Genomic DNA, 21,858 nt, shown 5'->3' with positions numbered 1-21,858 from the left:
TGCTGTTGGATCTCTTCACTCTCTTGATGTCACTGGAATGACTCCCACATTACACCAGATTATGCCAGTAAGTGAAATCAAATGGTTGGTCAGCTTCTGCTCACAGTGATCGTGTTGTGAATCTAGGATTGATCAAGTATAACCCTCTTTTGATTTACAAGAGTGTTCTTGTCATTAATGTGTCTTTTTCATACATGTACATATGAGAGACATCTAACAGTCAGTGCTGTAGGTGATTTTCTATCCATTTTTTAATCCTGCTTCTTTTCCATTATTATTCTTATACCAGCTGCAGACTGCTAACCTGTAAGTACTGTTGTCATCTTGTTAATCTTTCTTGTGCAATATGAATACTTTTTGAATCTTTGAGATTTATCTGATATTCGGGGCTTTATTATAAATTAACACCAGAGACCTTTTCAGGTTACCAGATGGTCCAACACATTCAGGGATTTGGGGCTAGTTTTACAACGTTTATCTCCAGAAGATGTTTAACATTGCTCTTGCCAGAAAATACTCCATCATTCTCAGGTGGAGGAGAATATAATACAGGGCTTTGAGTCACCGCTGACAATCTGAACAACGGGCATCAAAACTAGGCATAAGGATTAAATCTGCATGTGGAGCTGGTTGTAACAGGTTCTGCTTCAGGTGCTGCCGACTGGCTGCAGCCAGGCTGGGTTCTGCTTAGACCGAATGGGTGGAGACTCTCCAGGAGCCTCAATGGTGTTTTTTTCCACATATCTTGAATACAAGGGAGTCCTACCAGGCATTCTTGCTCTTCTATGTGTCTCTTAGAGCCCAATGTCTGCTATTCTCTAGGGGTCTCCATCTGTCTTCTGTAATCAGGTTCATTCTTCTGTCCCTGGGATGTCTGAACACCAGTTGCATGGGGAACAAGCAAGAGGAAGTAGCAGTATAAATACATTTCAAAGTTATGACTTAAAAGACCTAATAAAGACCTGATGGGATGATTCGTCTAACCAGGAACATTAATATAGACAGTATAACTTGTTCAGGACGGGTAGACACAGAAAAGGATGTAGGTGTTACCTTATGCATTACCTTACATGCAGGCGCTACTTGCTCTGAGGTTAAGAATAAAGAGGGACATAGGCTGCCTCATAGTTCCTGAGTAACATTTAAAGGAGAAAAAGTGCTGACATCCTGATGGGAGTCAATAGTGGGCCACCTACCAAGGAAATCACGTGATGAGTCCTTTGTGAGCAAAATTATCCAAACTCAGTGCCATCAGCATACTTTGATTACAAGAATTTCCACGTTGGGCAAGGACTACAGCTGCCCTCAGGCAGTCTGGCTAATTTTTGAAAAGTTTTAGTGGAAACTTTTTGTTATAGAAGTTGGAGAAAGCAAAGAGAGATGACATTTTCCAGATTTGATCTTCATAATTTGGTAGAGCCTAAAGGAAAAAGTAACAGTTAAAAACAACTCGGGCACTTCATGAGCAGTCATGAAGCAGCAGAATTCATGACAAACAGGAAGATCCGCAATGTGCTTCAGCAGAGCAGATTATAGAAAGTCAGAGAACTAGTAAGTGAGATCCTGTGGGAGACAATTCTGAGAGAGAGTTAAGCACAGTAGGCAGTTCTTTAAAGAACTATGGTAAATGCAAGTTTATGCAAAACTATGCAAAAGAAACTATGCAAAATTGCAAGTTATGACAGTGCGGAGGAAGGATAAGAGCTGTAGATCACTCACCAAGGAAAAGACTTTAAAGAAAGATGAATGGGTGAACATTTGAGGCCGAAGAGAGAAAGTCAAAAGCAGAGAGTGAAACCATGTGACGCATAAGTGGCATTTCCTCTCAGCATGTTAGTGCACTGACAAGTACAGGAGGCTAAGGAAAGGCTGGGTCCACTTCTCTGCAGAGTGAAGATTATTGGCAAACAATGGCTGGAAAGCTGGTAGGTTTAGTTCCTTCTTTGTTTCACTCAAAAGGTCAGTCGTGAGCGGAAGATATCATGAAACCGGCACCATGACAAAAAGGGCAAGAATTTGAAAGGGGAAAGAAAGCATTCGAAGTTATGCAAGTAAATGAGATATTTTCTGATCAGCTAGTCCAAATTGACATTCTGAAAGTCTAGAAAAAGGTAGAAAGAGTGCCTATCTTTAAAAAGAAATAGAAGAGAGAGGTTAAAATTATAAACCAGATACTTAATTTCAATTTCTGTAGAAATAGTGGAAAAAGTTATTAACATACTGGTTGCGAACATTTAGAAAATAGTACATAAAGAGAAAGGAGTGGTCAGTAAAAAACATGTCAAGCCAAAATAATTCCATTCTGTCATGGGATAACACTTCATGTGGCTACAGAAAAACAACTAATGTCACATCTTGATTTTAGTGAGTCTCTGGACATGGTCTCCTGGAACACTCTCATAAGTAAGCTAGGAACATACAGTCTAGGTGAAAATGCTGCAAGAGAAAGAAATCAAACTGCAGCAATACATTGAGTGGGGTTTTTTTCCAGAATCTCCTTGTTCCAGAAGTAGTTGATATTTTATTCAATGACTTGGGGAAAAGTGAGGGTGCTTATTATATTTGCAAATGATACCTGGTTAGGAGGAAATGCAGGTCGAGGATTAAAACTCGAAATACTCATGATAATTTAGAGAATAGATCTGAGACAAACCAGGATGTAATTCAATAAGAAAAAGTGTATGGCTCTGTACTTAGACAACAATAACCATCTACCCAAGCACAGGCACCAGAGTGCCCATGTAGCTGTTTTGTTTTGTTTTGTTTTCAGAAAAGGAGCGAGGAGCTTGGAGAAGATCGTGAGATGAACGGGAGTTGGTAAGGCCATGCAGCTGCGAAAAAGCATTTGCCATCCTGCATTGTGGTGCTAATCCTGGAGGAAACGAAATCAGTTTCCAGCTCCCTGGGCTCCCTGCCTGCCCTGGTATGACCCAACCTCCCGCTGCCCCTTGCAGTTTGGTATCGGCAATGGTGAGCTCCTGTGACACCTCGGACTGTAGGCATCCTCATGATCGACCTGTACAACTAGCTCCTCTGGCTTCTGATCTACTAAAGTCCTGAATTTTTTTACTTTAAAACTGTTAACTCAATGGAAAATATGCCAACCTCTAGTTACGCAGTAGCTTATTCCTGCCTAGGAGTGGTAGCGTCCTGCAACTGTTCTACCGAGTAGCAACACCACTAGCGTGTGTGACAAAACATCTGTGTGACAGAGGGCTTTAGAATTGTATGCAGATTTGTTGAAAAGCACACAGCATTTTGTAATAAGTGTGTAATTTCACTTTTAGAACTAGCTAAAACATTTCATAGGAAGTTTACCCATTTTTGGTTTAAGACTTGTCCTTGAGGGGTTGATTACCCTCACACCACTCCCCCCACCCCAGACATATCCATTATCCAGAACTGTCCATTAGGTTGTTTTTGGAACCGGTTCCTGGCTCGAAGACTATTCCCAGATATTTCAGTCCCTGAAACGCCACCATGGCTGAATGTTATTTTCAGGGAGAGGGTGGAAGAACTGATAATAGAGAGTGTTACAGAGCAATTCAATAACAGATAACTGAGCTGTCACTGGGGTGGACTGTTCCAAACTCCAGCAAAGCCTTTCACCAGGCAGATACACTTTAAAAATATGAGAGATTTTGAAGGATTCTGCCACTGTCATTTCCCATCTGTATCGTACTAACAGAAGTGAGATAAGCTTTCACAGTACTGCTGATATCTGGAGGGTTACTGTACCACACCGGACTGGCATATGTTCTGTTTGTTAAATACAATGTGCAGTAAATGTTTTCAGGAAAATTTTAAAGATATTTATGAATTACATTGGAATTACTTTGGATTTCCTTTCCGTGTCTCAGAAAAGATGGTTTAGTTGCAGCACGGCCAAACGAGGCAGTCTCTGAAGGGGAAATATGAAAGTGTTGTAATGACAGAAGGCACTTCTGATATGTGACCAAGTCACTGTATAATGCATTACCTTATCCATACCCAACCTTACCAGTCAGTGCTAAGGCCTTCTACAGAAATGAGTCTGGCTTCTAATACTGAGGAACTAAAGCCTTACAAATGGATTCTGCGTGAATAAATCACATTAAATCCTCCATTTCAAGTCCTCAAGCTGATGTCATGTCTTTGGGAAAAAAAATGTATATTTGATAAGAAAACGAGAAATACATTTTCTGGCAAACTACTCTTCTACATTTGTCTTACTATTATCATTTTAAATCTGAAAGCATTTGGAAGCTGCTTAAGAGGTTGGGATGTTAAATTAATCAGAGATGACGGATTAGTGGGCAGATGAGATCAAGTGTTATCATGAATTGTTGTCATGTGACCCTGAAATTTAAGGTAATGTGTAGTCAGTATATCTCCAAGACATTTATAAACCAGTATTTCTAAAGGAAGCAGGTGATGTAATACCATTTTCTTCTTGGTTTTGATGTTTTGCTTGTAGAAGGGGAATCAGAAGAATTCAGCAACTGTATGAAAGTCTTTGAGGAATTCTATCAATTTGTCACGACTGTGAAAATATACATATTGTTTTGGCAGGTGCTTGGAAGCAGCACACTCACCAAAACTTTCCTGACCTCCAAGAATCTGCTGCCCACCAGGCTGGTCACTCTGAGGTGGAGTCCTTGTAATGAACCGGCTGCCTAGGGCCAATGTAAAGATTTGTGCAACAGGCTTGAATCTTCCTTCCACTTTTTTCCCCAGCATGTTTCTGTGCATATCTCCAACTAGAAGGATAACTAATAATTGGATATGGTATATGGGACTGAACTAACTTGCTTAAGGAAAAAAACTACACTGAGGTATTTTGTCATTTTTGCCAATAACCAAAACCAATAAACAGTAATATGTTGTTATTCCAGTGATGACGAAAGTTATAATAACAATTTCATTTGTCAATGGAGGTCTGACTATTTTTGTCCTTTAGATAAAGATGAATAAGAACTTGAGTTACACATTTTATTAAATAGAGAAACGTAATTGTTTTGTTCCCTGGTTTAGGAGGACAGATGGAGTGTAAAACAGCACAGGTGAAGGAGGCTTGAACACAAATTTGTAACAATAACTTAAAAGTCAGATGCCGACCTGTAAGTAAGAGCCATGTGATATAAATAAATCATAGCTGCGTGGCACATTTGAGCTAGATATTGGATATAAAATAGCAATTAAATGGCTGGAAAGCAGCTGCTTGCCTGTCTGTAAGACATCTGGCTTTTTTCCTCAGCTCAGGAAGAACTTGCTGCTGCAGCCAACTGTTGTGTTTCAGGGACCTGTTTTATTTTCCAGCACAAAATGTAAGTGCAACGTGACACAAAGCAATTCCCCCTTTTAAATTGCTTAGAATTTTTAGGTTCCTTTTTCTGGATCTCTACTGCGGAAACCTCTGCTTCTTCTGCCACCCTCTGCTGTTGCCCTTCCTGCTTGCCCCCGATCTACTAGTCAGGCTGGTTTGATCATTATATTTGGCAGAGATTCCCTGCCTTTAAAAGGCCCACTACTTTGTCTTAATGGTGCTTTTATTATTTAACACAGGCCAGGGAAAGACCGTGTTAAATGTTGCTTTATGAGCCAAACACAGCCATCCGAACGCTGCGGAGTCAGGAGGCTGCAGCTACCATGGCATGTATTGCCCTGCCTGTCAGTGCTGTCTCCTGGTGCCTGCTGCTAGCCTCAAGTCATAGGGCAGTTTTCTTTATATCTTTGCTGATTTCTCACTCTCCTGAGGAATTCTGAAATGTCGAGAAAGACAACGTGGAGGCATTCATTCGTCCGAGAGACACACAGTACAACAAAGCTATAGCTCACAAGCTAAAATTCTTCTTTCTTTTTTAAGGAATATAGGAAATACGATTTCCTTTTCATATGAGATGAATGGAATTCACTTCTGTCTTTCTGAAAACCACTGAGCTAGCTGAAATTCAAAAAGCCTTCCACTTCTATTTTCTATTTTCCTTTTCCTGTTTTCAAATGTTTCATGAAGCACCCCCTGATAGAAAAGATCACTCTTTGCTGCTTGTTTGTTCCAGGCTGGCTGGTATATACAAGTTAATTTTTCTGGTGAGATGAAATACCCATATATTTTTTTCTTGTGAATCTTTAGGAGCTAGCTGAGGTATAATCTGGCATTCTGTTTATCCACGTAAAAATCAAACTAGGTTTTGTAAGTGTTTGGGTTTTTTTCTTTCTTTCAGAACAAATTATGGAAAAAGCTTTGTTACATACAGTTCTGGTAACACAGCATGGAGCATTTTGGGGTGGAGTGAGTAACAGCACTGTTGGCCAACAAATAAATATATGTGCATGCGTGCATGTGCGCGCACGCATGTGTATGCATGTGTGCACGCGCACCTAAAATAGCACTTACAGAAGTGGAAACTCAATCATTGTCATCTGCTGATGATTTTTTACCCTAAGACAAGATCCTTAACGTGATCTTTTACACTTGCTGTCCACCGCTGAGTTACAAGTTTTGATTTAACTGCAACGCGGATAAGGAGACTATGCACTTGCAAAGAAATACCCTGGGGATGTATTACAGAACATGCACCAAATTCACTTTTAGCAATGCTAAAATGAAGACCACCACAGACCTTAGTAAATTCACTCCTAAGTTGTCAGTTTAAATTTTCCATTAAGTTATAATAGCAAATGAATTCACAGACTGACATAACAGATTATATAAGGAGTTATTCAACTATGTTATATTAGTCTATAAGGGTTCCTTCAGAGTGAGAGAGAAGCTGTAGCTATAGCAGAAAAAAGTTTCTCCTTTCACAGCATTTAGTCTGAAGCATGTTCACTTTAGAAACTCCTTGGTTGTGGTGCAATGGGAGAAGTTTTCACAGTGGGCAATTAATTTTAATCAAAACTATCATCCATTTTAGCTAAGAAATATATACATTCAAGTAGTTTTGAAGAAAGGCTGCACCCTTTTGTCCTTTAAAAATACATAATCTGATTTTGCGGGGCACATTTGTGGTGTTTCTGTGGTAGATTTTCTATTAAATTTATTTAAATACTCCCATTCTTGAGAAAATAAGCTCCGTGAGTTGGTTTGAGACATTCATTAAAGCCTACTCCAAACCATGTTTTATATGAAAAATGGCTTTGCTACTGAGAATGATTGGTATGTCAAGAATTTCATTTCAGGCAACATTTTTGTTATTAGAACAAGCTTCTGTTGTCTACACAGGGGTTTTGTTCAGAAAGATATAATGCAAGATAGGAAAAAAGCATCCTTCCAGTGTTCTTATCTACTATGCAATACTTCTATTGTAAGCATAGATAATAACAATTCTAATATTTTTTTCATTTCCTTGGGTGCTGCTTCTTACTCACATCTTATAACGGTCCTCATGATTTTACTGCTGCTTCTCTGGGGGCTAGAAAAATAATCAAAGAGCTTGTTTTTCAGTGAGCAGTGTACTTGTTTATTGAAACGTTAGAACTGGATGCCTTAAAGGTGATCTTTTAAATCCCTTTTTCCCTATTTGTATTTCCTGTGTAAAATATGAAGACTACCACATTAAAACATGTTTTCCTTATTGTTTTCTGCATCGTTAAAACTTGACAGGCCCATTTCTCTCCTGTTTCCCTTTGAAAGACTACCAGTTTCTGAAAAGAAAGGAAGGAGGGAGGATTGAAGTAGGTCACAGCCTTTGGTGACATCACCATGCCAGTCCTCTCAAACTGCCCCAAAAGTCAAATCATCCATAAATGGGGAGGAAAATGAGAATCTGATTAAAGCCAGAAGAAACAAAACAGACCGATAGTTTGTTCAGTAGGTTTCTGTGGTTTCTGTTTTGTTTTGCTCTTGTTTATATCCTGCTCCACCCTTGCCCTCCTGGAAGCATTATTATTTCTCTCTCTTTTTTGTACACTGATAAGCAAGTTTTAAAATTCTCTCAAATCAATACAATTCTGCAGCGATCGACTGTGTAGAACCATAGGTTTCTCTGGGTAGCAGATACATGTTTCTCTCCATCTTGGAAGACATCTACCATACTTTATTACTACAGTGACTATTTTTATACAACCCTGCTTCCTGAACAGCAACCGCATTTCCAGAGACTGTTTGCATATGCCAGCAGCAGATAAAGTTAACACATTAAGCAAGTGAGGCAGCTAAGGAATGGGGGTAATGCACTGGATGGTGCTTGCGCTCTCATTTCTATTTTTGCTTGTGTTTTTTAAAAGTTGTCCTGTCCCATCCCGACAAAAAAAACAAAACCACTAAACCAGAAAATGAAAGTGTGTGATACTTGCTGGGAGATAAAACACCTGATTATTACATGCTGCCTCTGACAATGGGCTGACAAGACAGTGATCATCACAAGATAGTCATAGCTATTGGAAGTGAAGCACCACGCTTCACTGGATCACATGAGCTCTCTGGATCTACTGTGAAACCATTATGTGGTAGCCCACAGCCACAAGTGATTTTCTTAATGCATTTTTTGCCTTGTCTAGTGTAGAGTGTACAAAGTACAGTGCAGTTGATCGCAGGCAAAATACCTGGAGCTTCTTGAAACCCAGAAATTGTTTAGACACCATTAGATGAGGAATCCTAGAAGCAAATGAAACAAAAGAATGACGAAAGGGGAAGCTGGGATGACCTTGCCACCCAGTGTCTCCTCTCAGGTCAATGTTAAACACAGCAGCGAAGGGAATAGAGGCCGACCAGCAATCTTCTGCATGCCAGCTGAGTGAGCTGGATACTGGGTCCCTGGGAGGACTCCAGGGACATGTTTTAAATACTCCTCTACCCTATCTCTTACCAACAGGATCCTGTAATTTCCAACCACTTCCCTGTTTGCCTGTCTCTGAATGTCAACAGTAGGTAAAGTTGACACACACAGCAGTTGAAGCATTTAAAGGATCTGCAACAATTTGCTGGAAGAAGTTTATTATCATTTGTAGTTGCGCTTGATTATTTAAAGGTCACCTCTCGTCTCTACATAATCAGTTTTTCTTGCTTTCCTTTTTACTTTAACATCTGCCAAACTAAAACAATCAATGAGAAATTAAGTATGGGGAAAGCAATGACTTTCATGCACCAAAAATCACAGAATCACTGAACGGTTGAGGTCGGAAGGGACCTCAGGAGATCATCTGGGCCAACCCCCTGCTCAAGCAGGGCCACTTAAAGCAGGCTGCCCAGGACCATGTCCAGATGGGTTTTGAATATTTCCAAAGATGGAGGCTCCACAACCTCTCTGGGCAAGCTGTGCCAGTGCTCAATCACCCTCACAGTGAAAAAGTGTTTCCTGATGTTTAGATGAAATCTCCGGTATTTCAGTTTACACCCATTGCCTCTTGTCCTGTCAATTAAAAAGGATGTAATAGCCTGCAGTGAACCAAGCAGACGGAAGCTAATTCATGTATTTTATTGTAGTGTCCAACTGAAGTATGTAGCACATGAGAGTGTCCGGCAAAATCCTTGGTTCATTTCTGGGAAAGAAATGAAATTGCATGATGAAACCTCCTCAGCACTGTCAGCCACTCATGGATGCAGGGTTGGGCACTGGACATGTTTTTAATTCAAAAGGTGTGAAATATTACCTTCAGTTAACTCGACAAGCATCTTTCTTCCATCATTTAGTCTTCAAACCCACAAATCTCAGCAGCAAGTACCACATAAATCTTTAAAACTGAGCAGTAGGTAGAACCTGCTGCTTTTAATTCTCTTTCAACCTTTGCTGAGCTGCTGTCCTTTAAATTGCCGCTACAGCTACTTAATTTTCCTCCCCAGCATTACCAGTTGTTCAGGTTTTATTATAATTATTATTCATTAATTTTTTCTTTTCACTTGACCGGTGGAAGATAATAGCCATGTCACAGTGATGCAGCACTAACTCCAGGCACCAGCCCTTCTGATGTCATGGCTGTGTCCCTGCAGGTAGAACACTGGTGGTGGCCGTGTCACAGGGGGGGTCGGTGACATGGGAGGACCAGGATGGGTATAAAAAGGGCTGCAAAAGCCCAGGCTGGCAGGCAAATATCCAGGTGAGCAAGGACTGAGAGGAGAGGGCAGGGAGAGGAGGGCAAGGAGGCGAGGGCAGGGGCTGCTGCCCATAGCAATGGGGGGGGGTGGCTGCTCCTCCTTTGCTGCTTCTCCTGTCTCTTACAGCTGGACACCTGGACAGGGATGTGACCAGACCATGGCACGCTCCTCTCCTCTCCCTCCTCTGCCACTCAGGTGGAGAATGTTGTAATTTTCTGCAAAGGCATTGACCTAAGGATAAGAAAACACACACAGCCCCAGTCTGTGCACTATCATGGTCCTACAGGCACCTGGAAAGTCCTTCCAACCCTGGACAAAGGGAACTCCATACCACCCTCCCTCTCTCTACCTGTCATGGTCTTACAAGAAGGTGGAGGGTTCCCAGAGCCATAGATAAGTGGAGTTCCTCACCATCCACCTTCTCCGCATGAAACTTATCTCAGTATAAAGTTTTTGATTTATGAACCCATTGGCTGCTTCTGGTTTGTGCTGTCTTTTTATGGGAAATCTTTTGGGGCTTTCCTTTTTGTATAAAGATTGCATAAGCCTAAATTTCTTAAGAAAGAACCCCCAGTGTCAGGCTTTTCCATATAGACCAGCTCCTCAAGAGCAAGGACTCAACTTTCAATATCTTTCACCCCAATTCCAATTCTCCTTTTGAGCCATATCTTTCCAATTAGATGGAAGAACTTTGTTACCTGATATCAAAACTGCTTTTTCTTCCGTAAGGCCAGAGTCTCTTTTGCCATTCCCTTTTGTTCCATGCTCTTTGTTTAGTGAGAAAGGCAGGGTAGGCACTCTGGCCTAACTAACTTGAAGCTATTTTTGGAAAATCTGCCTAAAGATAGGAAACGGGCAGGCTGTTTTGTTCTTGCATGAATCCAGACCAAAAATTGCTTTCTTACATAAGAAAGCGCTGGAGTAGAACTGGAGATCACTTGGAATATAGTTGTATCATGTGGATCTTTTTCCCCTTTGTTAAAAAAGGGTGTTTAATAAATGACATATGGTAGGTAACATAACTGAAAACAGATGCTGTTACAGAAGCAGGGATCTAAGATTTCCTTGGAGACCTAAGGTATGGCATATTGATTTGACCTGATTACTGTTGTAGTTTTATCATCCCTATTTGTTTATTTGACAATTACAATGGTATCTGGAGGTTCTGAGCAAGATTAGGGTTTCATCACTTTTTATACTACAAAAGGTATAAAATAAGTTTGTCCCTTCCCACTCATTGCAAATTTACATGGCAGTTAAACACAGCGCTGACATTAATGATTAACTAATGAAAGACATTCACAGCGGTACTTAAAACCAACCCCTACCATGGCACACTGCAGTCTTAATTTTGGTGGAAGAAGAAGATGGCTCTAAAGAATAAACAGTCCTTATGCGAGCCTATCATTGCACTAAATTAACCAAGATTCCTGGCTGTAAACAAAGAGATCTTGGCCTGCTTCTTCCTTTGGCAAGCTACCACCAGGAGTACCATGTAGTTCAAGATAGAGAATTAGAAGAAACATATCAATCAAACTATTTGAAATGTAAGGCTTTCATTTCACCAATACTATTAATTCCCTCTGCCTTTATGCAAAGAAAGGTTTATCAAGAGAAACCATTTGGTGTTTTTCAGATGGTGTTAGGAAGATAATAATTGCCTTTTTAGGGAGGAAAAGGAATAAAGTTAATTTAGAAAGACTAAAGCTGCTGTCATCTTTTGCTCTTGTAGACCTGCTTCTTTGAAGCCAAAGCAATAAAAATCTACACACAAAAGAAAAGAAAAAAACATCTGCAAAGGAAGAAAATGTAGCCCATCTTTTCTAGTGTCTCAGAGAGAATATCTGTATTGAAAAAATTCTCAGGCTGCCTCTAAGCAGCCAGCACAGGATGCTAGAAGTGCTTTAATTGTGTTAGCATGGTACTCCCCTAGGTCTATTCATCTGGCTGAGGAGTACCATCAGCCCAGGGAAAGCACCCTGTTAATACAACTATACTTCTCCAGTGCCTGAGCTAGCCTGTTCACCTCCAGCTCATACATTACACAATCCAAGCTTAGGCTGACTTTGTCTTGCTGTCAGAGAAGAACAAGTGCAGAGTAGCACAGACACTCACGGACTGAGTGTTGAAAAACCTTTGGCATAGGGTAAACAGGTGGGAAAACCAATTCACAAACGAGCAGGCCAGTTGCAGTCTGAGAGGTAACAGGAGTCTCTGTTGCATGGGTCTTTCCAGCAGCACCTTCAACTGGATCAGGAGATACTCCCCAAACTGATGTTCTGTTCATTTGTATAGCCAGCTGAACCATGGTCCTGAGTGACCATGCCAGCACATGTGTGATCCATCACTATTGAATACCTTAAACTAAATAAAAAGCATATCCTAACTATCTTAACTATATACATAGAATTGTCCTACACTTTCATTTCAACACCTGAAGGAACAGTTTCTACTGACTATTGTCTAGTATCTTATCTTTTACAGTTTGGTCAATTCTACAGCAAGAACCACCTGGGGAGTCTTTGGGATGGCCAGGTTCTCCACCCAGGTTATTAATCTGCACATTGAAGATGTGTGCAGACTAACAAAATAGTTAATACAGATGGTTGCTGTCACACAAAAAATTTTCATATCAGTATTTTAGTTTTCAATTTGTCTGTTGATCCTCTCATACTACTTTTAGTTTCTTCATATCTTACCCAAAATATGTCTTGGTCCTACAGGCACTGCCAGAAGTCAGCCTCAGCCCTCTAGAAGAAGACTCTCTCTTTTTTTTTAAATTGTTTTTTAAATCTTGAATTTGGATAGTGCTATGTGTGTGTCTTTAATTTCTATTGAGTTTGACCATTTTATGTAGCAAGCTGTGTTATGGTCTAAGTTGTCTATGACAACAAAGCCTAGGCCTCCGCTTAACAGTATTTACTGTTCCTTACCCTGACTCCTGTGTGATAGAAATGATCTATCCACCTGAATGTGAACATCTGATTCAGAAAGTTAGCAGTAGTTAGTAGTCAAACCAGAAAGTGGGAAAATGGGTCTCAACACTTCCTTTGCTTGGGTGACTGAATAGAGCAACGAGATATCATGTTCAAAAATCGGTTGCCTGTCAACTTGCACTGTGTTCCACTTGCACTCCAGTCAGAGGAAATCTGCTCAGCTGCTAATTTTTAATTTGGTATTATTTCTTGCTTTTGATTATCCTATCTAAAGTCAGATATTTACTTCTTAGCTTAGATATGGATTTATGACATATTCATTGTGGCCAATTTTGTAGGAGAATAACTTTTCTCTTAACAAATTGGTTGATGTATATTTGATGCAAACGTATTGACAAACCACATTGAAACACCTGTGCTAGATTGAAATGGCCTTTGAAATGCTGATGTTCATCAAAATATGCAAATATACTGTAAGGTGCTCTTTCCCGTATGTCTCTACCTGGGACATACTCATAATGTCATTTTAAAGAACGCACATGCATAATAGCAGAGAATTCCCTTAACCTCTATGCCAAAATATGTATGATATCACTAATGTTATTTTTTTCTTCTCCTGATTTATTTTAGCCTTGCCCTGAAAAAACAAGAAGGTTACAGACTCTACATAACTGGCATTTTGGTTGAGGAGTCCCAGCTAGATCCTCCCTAGATCTTTCATTCCATCTGTCACATGACAGTAGATGTGGACCGTGCTCAGCTGAGATTAAAATTACCTTTATTTACATAGTGAATCACTCAGTAACTCTATTTAACACGCAGAATTGTCATTAAAGAATATTAACTATGCAATATCTCTATGCAGAATTTCAGAAGATAATGTACCTCCTGCCAATTCTGAAAATGAAAAGAAAATTTGATACTTCTGTTTCCACTGGTTTACTTACCTATATTAATAAAGCTACTTAGCAGCTATGTATAGTAGAAATCAGACATGAACAGATATACAGAGGAGTTTTATTTGTAGTTGCCTTTCAAAGGTAATCCTAGAGAAAAGGGGTGAGATTTACTAGCCAAAATTATATTCAGCATAATTTTAAGACATCCTAGGTCATCCTTCCTACCTCCTTGCTCCAGAAGGACAGAAGTCTCCCATAGGTCCTATATTATCTGGTAAACAGATACTCCAGGATGTCTAAAATGCCACTAAAGGCCAATGAATTCAACTTCAAGTGCCCCTTGTACTCTTGATATTATACTACAACACATTAAGTTTTAATTGAAATTTAAGTTAAAATAATGTCATTGGTTACATTTTAATTTTTGTCTTTATTATATTTTGTTGTTTTAAACTTCTTGCGATACAGCATTTTAGGGAAAAAAAAAAAGATTGATGTGTACATTGTGTACACTGGCGAGGCAGAAGAGGCTGGTGTGTGAAGCCCACAAAGCTAGGATGTAACACTGGCAGCATTTCAACAGACCATCCATCTGAATTCCTAGCCTCTTGCACTAATCATTGCTGAACTTTGTTTTGTTTAACAAACTTCAGACATCAGGATATATTTTAAAAGGCCTATTGCAAAGTTTTTGAAGAAGCTTTAAACATTTTTAATAATATCCTTTCAGATTTTCTTCTTTGAATTGAACTGCTTGTCTTTTCTCCCCAAGCAGGTAAATGAGGACATAGGATCTTATTTGTTTATGGTGTACCCAATCTACTGACGTGGAGTCACTTTCTTTACAAAATGACATTGATTGATCGCAAATAATGAAGTCTTAATAATAAGCCCCAAGACTTCTGTCCATCCATCCAAATCAGCAAGCAGTTACCTTTCCTTGACTTGCCCATAGTAGATCAGAGTTTGGAGGAAGGAGTGACACCCAGCTGCTCAGAATTCCTTTAATTCCCTATCATTGCTGAGCAGCTTCCTGTGGTTCTTGAGGAAGATTGAAATGAGGCATCTAATTGCAATTTAGAATTCATTATCTACTCTTTCTACAGGCCACAACAAATTAGCCAGGAAAGGCCAATGTCAAATCATCTGGGGAACTTAACAGAACATCAAGAGTAAGAACAATTATCTGACTCAGAGTAATCAGTAAGAAGTTTGCTGAATGAAGAACGTATTACCTAAAATCAATTTCAACACTCCTGTCCGTAGACAGAATTTTAGGTAGTACTACTGAGCGCATATAGTCACAAAACAATGATTTTCAAATTAATTTCAGTCATTAGTATTTGAGGTTTTGCACAAACTGCCAAGAAAAGAGCATTTTCCTACAGGATTTTAAAGCTGTCCCTGAAGTGCGGATAAGCTTTAGTGTGTGCAGGTACTGCATATAAATTAGCACTCACATCTAAAAGCAATGGAGTGAAAGAGGACCTTTTAAAAAGTGATAGTTATTTTATCAGGAAAGTGTTATCTCAATTGTCAATAAGTTCATATTTTTAGTACTAATTTTATCTTTGAAGTATTTTTCTCCTACTTTTTGCAGAGGCAAATTGAAATGAGAGTTCCTTCCATACAGCCAAGATGGATCCATTTTAAATAAAAACAAGGCTAAGAGCATGAAACTTTTGCTGAAAGCTTGTTTCTGTTTTATTGACCATTGTGCATTTCAAGATGTCCCAGATGTAGCAAAATAAGTACAAAGACAGATAAGCTGCAGTGTATTTATTGCCAGGTAATGGTGAGCTACTCCCAGGAAATTAGATGTAGCTTGCTGCTTTCACATCTAGCTAGTTGCTTGCACTTTTTTTTTTTTCTTTTTTTTTTTTTTTTTTTTTTTACCCAGACAATTAAAGCAGCAAAGAAGAGTGCTGGAACTGAACAGCTGAAAATGCATTTGGGATTGTCTGGGAGAACAAACTCACAACTGTGGCTTCCTCGTTGGCTCATTTGGCACATGCTGTTGATATGGTCAAAGTGCTTGGCTACGTGGGTGGATGTGGCCAGATCCAGAGCTCAGTGCTGGCCTGTCCAGGGCACCCTTGTCCAAAACCTGTTTGCGTTTACCACTGTGTCTTCTGATAGCACCTCACACGTCTGTGCGTCACATGGACAAGCTCACAACAGCCAAACTAGCGGGGTGGTGGGAAAGCGTGAAGGTCTGGCTGGAACACGCGCTTAACACAAGTTACCTCACTGGAGAGAAAGAAAGATTGACTATAGTTCTTTTTCACAAGGTTCAGGAGAAAAAAAGGGGCATGCCACCAGCAGAGAGTGCAGGCGGCCTGAGCTAGTATAGATGAAGTAACAAGTGACAAGAAAGGAATTTGCCGGTCAGCACATACGTGGTTTGGGCAGACCTTTCAGACTTCCTGAACATCACCCTGCTAAGCACACAGCAAACCAGAAACATGCCCCAGGTAATTACAAAAGGGTGAATAAAAGGGCTACATTTATGTGTCTTCTTTTCGATGTTGTACGGTTCTGTATTTTACAAGCTGTCCCTTTCTATGGGAATCTTATTTCCAGTTCATATACAAGCACTATATGAGCAAGCAGTAGCCGCAGTTAAGTATGTAAATCTATGTAAATCTGAATAACATTTTAGAATATCAAAGGAAATAATAGTTCATAAATAAAGTTTGTCATGGTTTAAAATAGGAAAAAAACTCTACAATAAGATTTCCAGTTTGATTGTTTTGCTTTCAAACATCAGAATACACATGAGTTTTTCAACTTATAGAGCAGTGTCTTAAAATTAATGTGCTGTGAAAGTAAAATTACTTTGTTACACTTTGCATGCTTTGCTTCCTTATCCAAGAGTCTTCTTGCAACCACCTAATACCAGCTACATTTTCAAATGTCCCTTCTTCTCCTTATTGCAGATAATTGGAAGCATCTGCTCCATTCTCAGAGCGCGCACTCCCATGCTTATAGCTGAAAACTGTGATCGCAGCATATCTAAACATCTCTTCATCTTCCCAGCTTCAACATCATTTTCTAGCTCTGATCACGTACTGGAGTAAAGAGTTGGTTATTTTAAGTAGTCATTCCTTGATTTATGTCAATTTGACAAAATTGCAGAACTGCTGTAATTTTCAAGTCAATTCTTTCTCCACATGCCACCTGTGAACTAAAAAGGATGTGCTTTCCAAAAGAGATTCAGTGGCTGGTGCTCCGTGATAGGTTCCTCAGCCATTCCTGAAGTTTTGTAAGTGTTGCAACTTGGCTGACATGCCAGCAGCAGTTCTGCTGTACAAAAGACGCCGAGTATCAGAGGTCTGGTTATGGAAACGATCAGTCTGGGTACGCCATTCCCTTTGGTTTGTGAGGATCCTTTCAGGCTGACTGCCCTACATACAATCAAAGAAAAGAGATTCTTACACATTGAGAGGACCCAGTAGGCTTATTTCCACTACTTCTTTTTGCAGGGCTTGCTGGTTACAAGGGCCAAGAATCTGACAGTGGGGACTGTCTCCATGAGTACGTTCAGCTTGTGACAGGTTTTGTAACACAGGTAAGAGTGAAACAGGGTCTTCAGTTCTGCAGTATAGGGTGGTATCTTGTCTTGTGGGGGAGACTGTATTTGCCTATAGGTGGTAGTTCCTGTTCAGAAGAGTTCAGACACAAAATACGCAGGTTGCTGGTGCATGGCAGCATTGCACAGAGATGGCAGAGTTAAAGGAGCTTGGAGACTAACTTAACTCCTGCTTTCCTGCTTTTGATAAGTTTTGCAGACGTACTAAGAGATTTCAGCATCCCCCAAGAAATAGGTATCTTGAGTCTAACTTGATAATACGTTTTTCACATTGAGAATCATTAAGATGTTTAATTTGTGTCTACAGGCAAAGTAGACATCCAGTCTCCCATACTAGTCAATGACATCCAACCTACAAAACCAACGCGTCTGGTAAGAGACTCGGCTCATCCTGAGGTAGAGACTCACTCCCCGGGCTCTCTCCACTGACTCGGAAGAGAGGTCAGACACCTGCCTCTGCAACAATAACACCTGTAAGTAGATGACTAGGGCTGGTTGTCTTCAGTTGCAAATAGAACACCTCCCTGAATCTCCTGTTATCATTGCCCTGAAAGGGACCTGCTTTTGTAGGAGTTAATGGAGCTGTACAGGAGTGCTTGGGGTACTATTGTGCAAAGTAGGGGACACTGTGGGATTTCTAAATCCTTCTTCCCACTCCTGGTCACTTATTTATGAAGCAAAGGAGATGAAAATGCCTTTTCCTTTCTCTTTCCCATGGTCCTGTTACAACACATAACGCTTTCTACCGTTCTCTTTAAATAATTATAATTTTGAAGCTACTAGCACATACAGAGTTGTTTTTCCTTGTCTGCTTACGGACTTAAGTGTTGCAAGTAGCAGTTTAAAGGGTGACTGAAAACACTGTGGTATTGTAGCCTGAACTCCAGTCAGACCCCTTTCCAGCAAGCATCCAAGCCTGGCCTCCCATCTCTCTACATTCCTGGAGGTCCTCACTGCTTCCCCCATCAGGTTTGTGCTGCTTATCCCCCTTTAACCTCATCCTTCCTCTTACACACTTCCACACTTCCCTTCATGAGTACCACAACCCATCTTCGAATCCCCTACCCCTTAAAACCCTTCCCTTGTAGCCAGCATTTGCTGACACAATTTTTCTTTTTCTTGAAAATAGTGTGATGCCCTTGTGAACTTCTTCCTGCAGAGAACATTTCTGCAGAATAATATTTGTTGAAAGCTTCAACCAGCTGACAGATTGCAGCAAGCAGCTTCTTTCTCTGGAGATTTTTGCCGACAGTCATGCTCAAGTGCCTGGGGCTGGGCAAGGCTGGCTCAATGACTGCTGTACATACCCAAGAACTGCCTAATTCATGTAAATCAGGCAGGGCAAAATGCTTTGTGGTAAGGAAGGGTATGTCTACAGAGGCAGATACCTACAGGTGCAGTACATCTCTAATCTGGAAGCTTTGTACTCTGTGTGATCTATTCTGCTTCTTAGGAAGGCCTGACATCATATAAGCTTGGCTATCTGATGTCTGCTAAAGGAAGGGGTTTCTGTCAAAAGAAATCTACACAATGAATAGAAAACTACATTCATCTTAGTATCGTTTTTGTTTCGTAGTCTTTCTGTATTACCCAACTGTCCTGTTGTCCATCTCCAGCTCTTGCTTTCCTTGCTGGACATTCAATAATATTTTCCATTCTGAACTTTCTCTGCTATTGGATGCTTTTTTGTCAAAAGCATAAGCAGGTCTAGCAGCCACTCTTCTGAGAAGAAGGCTAGCACTCAATTAAGGTACTTTAAACTTCGGTGCACCAGACTCTCTAATGGCATCTGCAATTTGAATACAGAAGAAGTGGTTAAGACAAGATATTAGGCTGCTAGGACCCGGCATCAGATCTGTTCAAAGGTGATGGAGAAAAAATGAAGAGTCAGAAGACCCAGAATTGCAGTCCTTACCTATCCCCCAGCCTGCTAATCATTCCCAATTTCTTTTTTCACAGCTCTTTTCTTCACTAATGGTTGGCACAATCAGACCATAGGTCATCAACTTAGTGCGAAGAAAATGTCAGCATAACCCAAGCAGAGCGTTTAATAGCTAAATGGCTTTTCAAGAGTAAGAACTCACACTTGTAAATTAATCATGCTGCAACAGTCTCACTCTAGGCTAACTCAACATACCAATTTAACTCATTTTCTGTGTTCTGAATGTGGAAACATTAAATCTAGGTCAATATTTTCAGTAAATTCAATAAATTATTCACTGAGTCAATTATTTTCTTGAGATCTTTTGTACCACAAATTTTCTACCTCATGCCATGGAACCGTTTTAGCATTCAAGGAAAGAAAACATTCTTATCTGCAAAGGAACTGTGCAGACTTGCATCTTAATTCTGAATTTAACATCACTAGATATTGCATAGCAGGAGGTAAGCAAATTTCACCCCACCACACATTTGATTATCTTCAGACTGAGACATACTTGTGTCTATATCAGCTTATTCACAAAGTCAAGAAGGTGAAAATCCTTCATTAATGTAATAAAATTTGTATATTCCTAGAAGCAAGTCATTAAGCAATTTGTCTATCATTGGCTGGAAACCGTAATACAGTTTCAGATCACTTGCCTGATCTTGTAAATCAAAATGTGATCATTATGATTTAGCAAATAATATTTTTTTAACTTATTTCCATTTCGATATTTGCAGCTTACATGTAGGATCATCAAAATCACACCAAAGAAAAAATTAGAAGTGAAAATTAGAAGTAAAAAATGGATAATAGTCTCCTGTCTCTGTTAGATTTATAGGCTTTTGACAGAAGTGAACTGTAAGAAAAAGTTGAATGAAAGATATGGACATCAGAAATGCAAAGTTGAATAGGCAGTTCTAAAAATAAGGGCTGGGCAGATGAAAGAAAGAGAAGAATACAAGAGGATGCAAAGAGAGGGTTGGGAGGTCCACCAACATGGGGAGGGGCAGATTTAGACACGCTGTCATAAAAAATTCACAGAGCTCAACCGCAGTAGATCAAAAGTTAAAAGGAAATCTTCCAGTAAAATCCTGTCAAAATTGACATGCTCAACATGCTGTTCTTTACCAAGCCAACCCCAGCAGCTGTACTGGTAATGAATGGCTTGAACCGAGATGCTGCCGTAGAAGTTTCTGTCGTATTGGCCAGCTGATGCTCATCGGCTGTGGCAGGTGTTGTTGAAGCTGGCAAAGGCATCCCACTCTGTCTGTCAAATTTGCTTTCCCTTCTCCCCTAAGTGTTCCTTTTGCTTTTCATCACTGTCACAGCCACCCTCCGCAAGAGGTCCTCTTCCTCAGTTGCACTCTCAGCGAAAAGTCGAGAGTGTCAGACATACAGGACCACACAGTCAGAACCTCCGCTCCCACTCACTTCCAAAAATTGAACCTTTCCCCCTTTCTGCAGCCTTGACCTGCTAATGGTGCTGGTAGGAGGAGTAGTGTTAGTGCTGCTCCACTGAGTTGGGATTTGAAATGTTCATCAGGCCATTCATTAAAGCTGTAATTATTAATAGGTATTTTTAAAAAAAGGCATCAGTGTCATGCATTATTTTTTTCACAGCCTGACTTCTGATGACTAAGGAACAGCCAGAAAGAAGAGAGAGACTGTTTTCACAGTGGCATACTTGGACGTGTTTAATGAGAACTTTTTATCTTCGAGTTGAACAAACCGTTTTGAAGAGCCCTGCTGTCAATGGGTTTTGCAGTTATATTGACTACTGTACAGAGAAGAGGTGTCAAGTAACAACTATGTCCAAATAAAATTAGATGCTGCTGAAATCAGAATCTGTGCCTTTCTTAGTTCCGAGTCTTTTTCCCAAGCCATTCACTATCAGGGGTTATCTAATTACATAATATTTTACACAATAAATGCAAGCATTGTGCTTTGTTGGCATATCTTACATCTCTATTAGAAGAAGTTAATTAGACCATATTTTTCATGTACAGGATGAATACACGCTGTCTGAACCCAGATACATGGTGTTGAATGTTACGGTGATTAACAGTGATTCAATGTACATTTATACATTTTGGATTTGAACTTCACTGGTAAAAACACTAATGAAGTACAATGTTTTCCATTAACCCACTGAGGTTTTGGGACAGTGAACCATTAACTCAAAGGTATTTCCCTTCTGAAGACCTAAGGTGATGAGTACATACACTGATCCTAGTGTGGCCTCATTCTTGATTGTCACCCAAGTGCTTCCAATAATGCAAATATTAATCTTTAAAACAAGTCAGCAGATGCATCATATACCAATTCTTTCTGAAGCGTGGACACATCATGAACCACATCGCAAATACTTAATAGGATTTCAAGTACATTTGCAAAGCAGGCTGTTAGAAGCAGTTTGTTGCATTTAAATGGCATAAAAGGTTGAGTTTATTCTAAGCTCTATATTATGTTTGGCATTTGGAATTTAATAC

General features: G+C 39.9%; 1 long non-coding RNA gene across 2 annotated transcripts; it reads left to right on the top strand.

The window, feature by feature from the left end:
* Positions 1-1,183: 1,183 nt before the first annotated feature.
* Positions 1,184-21,163, top strand: LOC115337720. Of its 2 annotated transcripts, XR_005931673.1 has the most exons (5): positions 1,191-1,925; positions 2,771-2,923; positions 17,336-17,421; positions 17,750-18,411; positions 18,572-21,163. It is a non-coding gene; the product is annotated as an uncharacterized LOC115337720 (long non-coding RNA). The 2 variants fall into 2 exon arrangements; XR_005931674.1 differs by lacking the exons at positions 17,336-17,421; positions 17,750-18,411; positions 18,572-21,163 and adding an exon at positions 4,457-7,556 and having other exon boundaries at positions 1,184-1,925.
* Positions 21,164-21,858: the final 695 nt, after the last annotated feature.

The sequence above is a fragment of the Aquila chrysaetos genome, chromosome 2 (genome assembly GCF_900496995.4).
Source record: "Aquila chrysaetos chrysaetos chromosome 2, bAquChr1.4, whole genome shotgun sequence".
Lineage (NCBI taxonomy): Eukaryota > Metazoa > Chordata > Aves > Accipitriformes > Accipitridae > Aquila > Aquila chrysaetos.
This window is presented reverse-complemented; position numbering and strand designations above follow the sequence as displayed.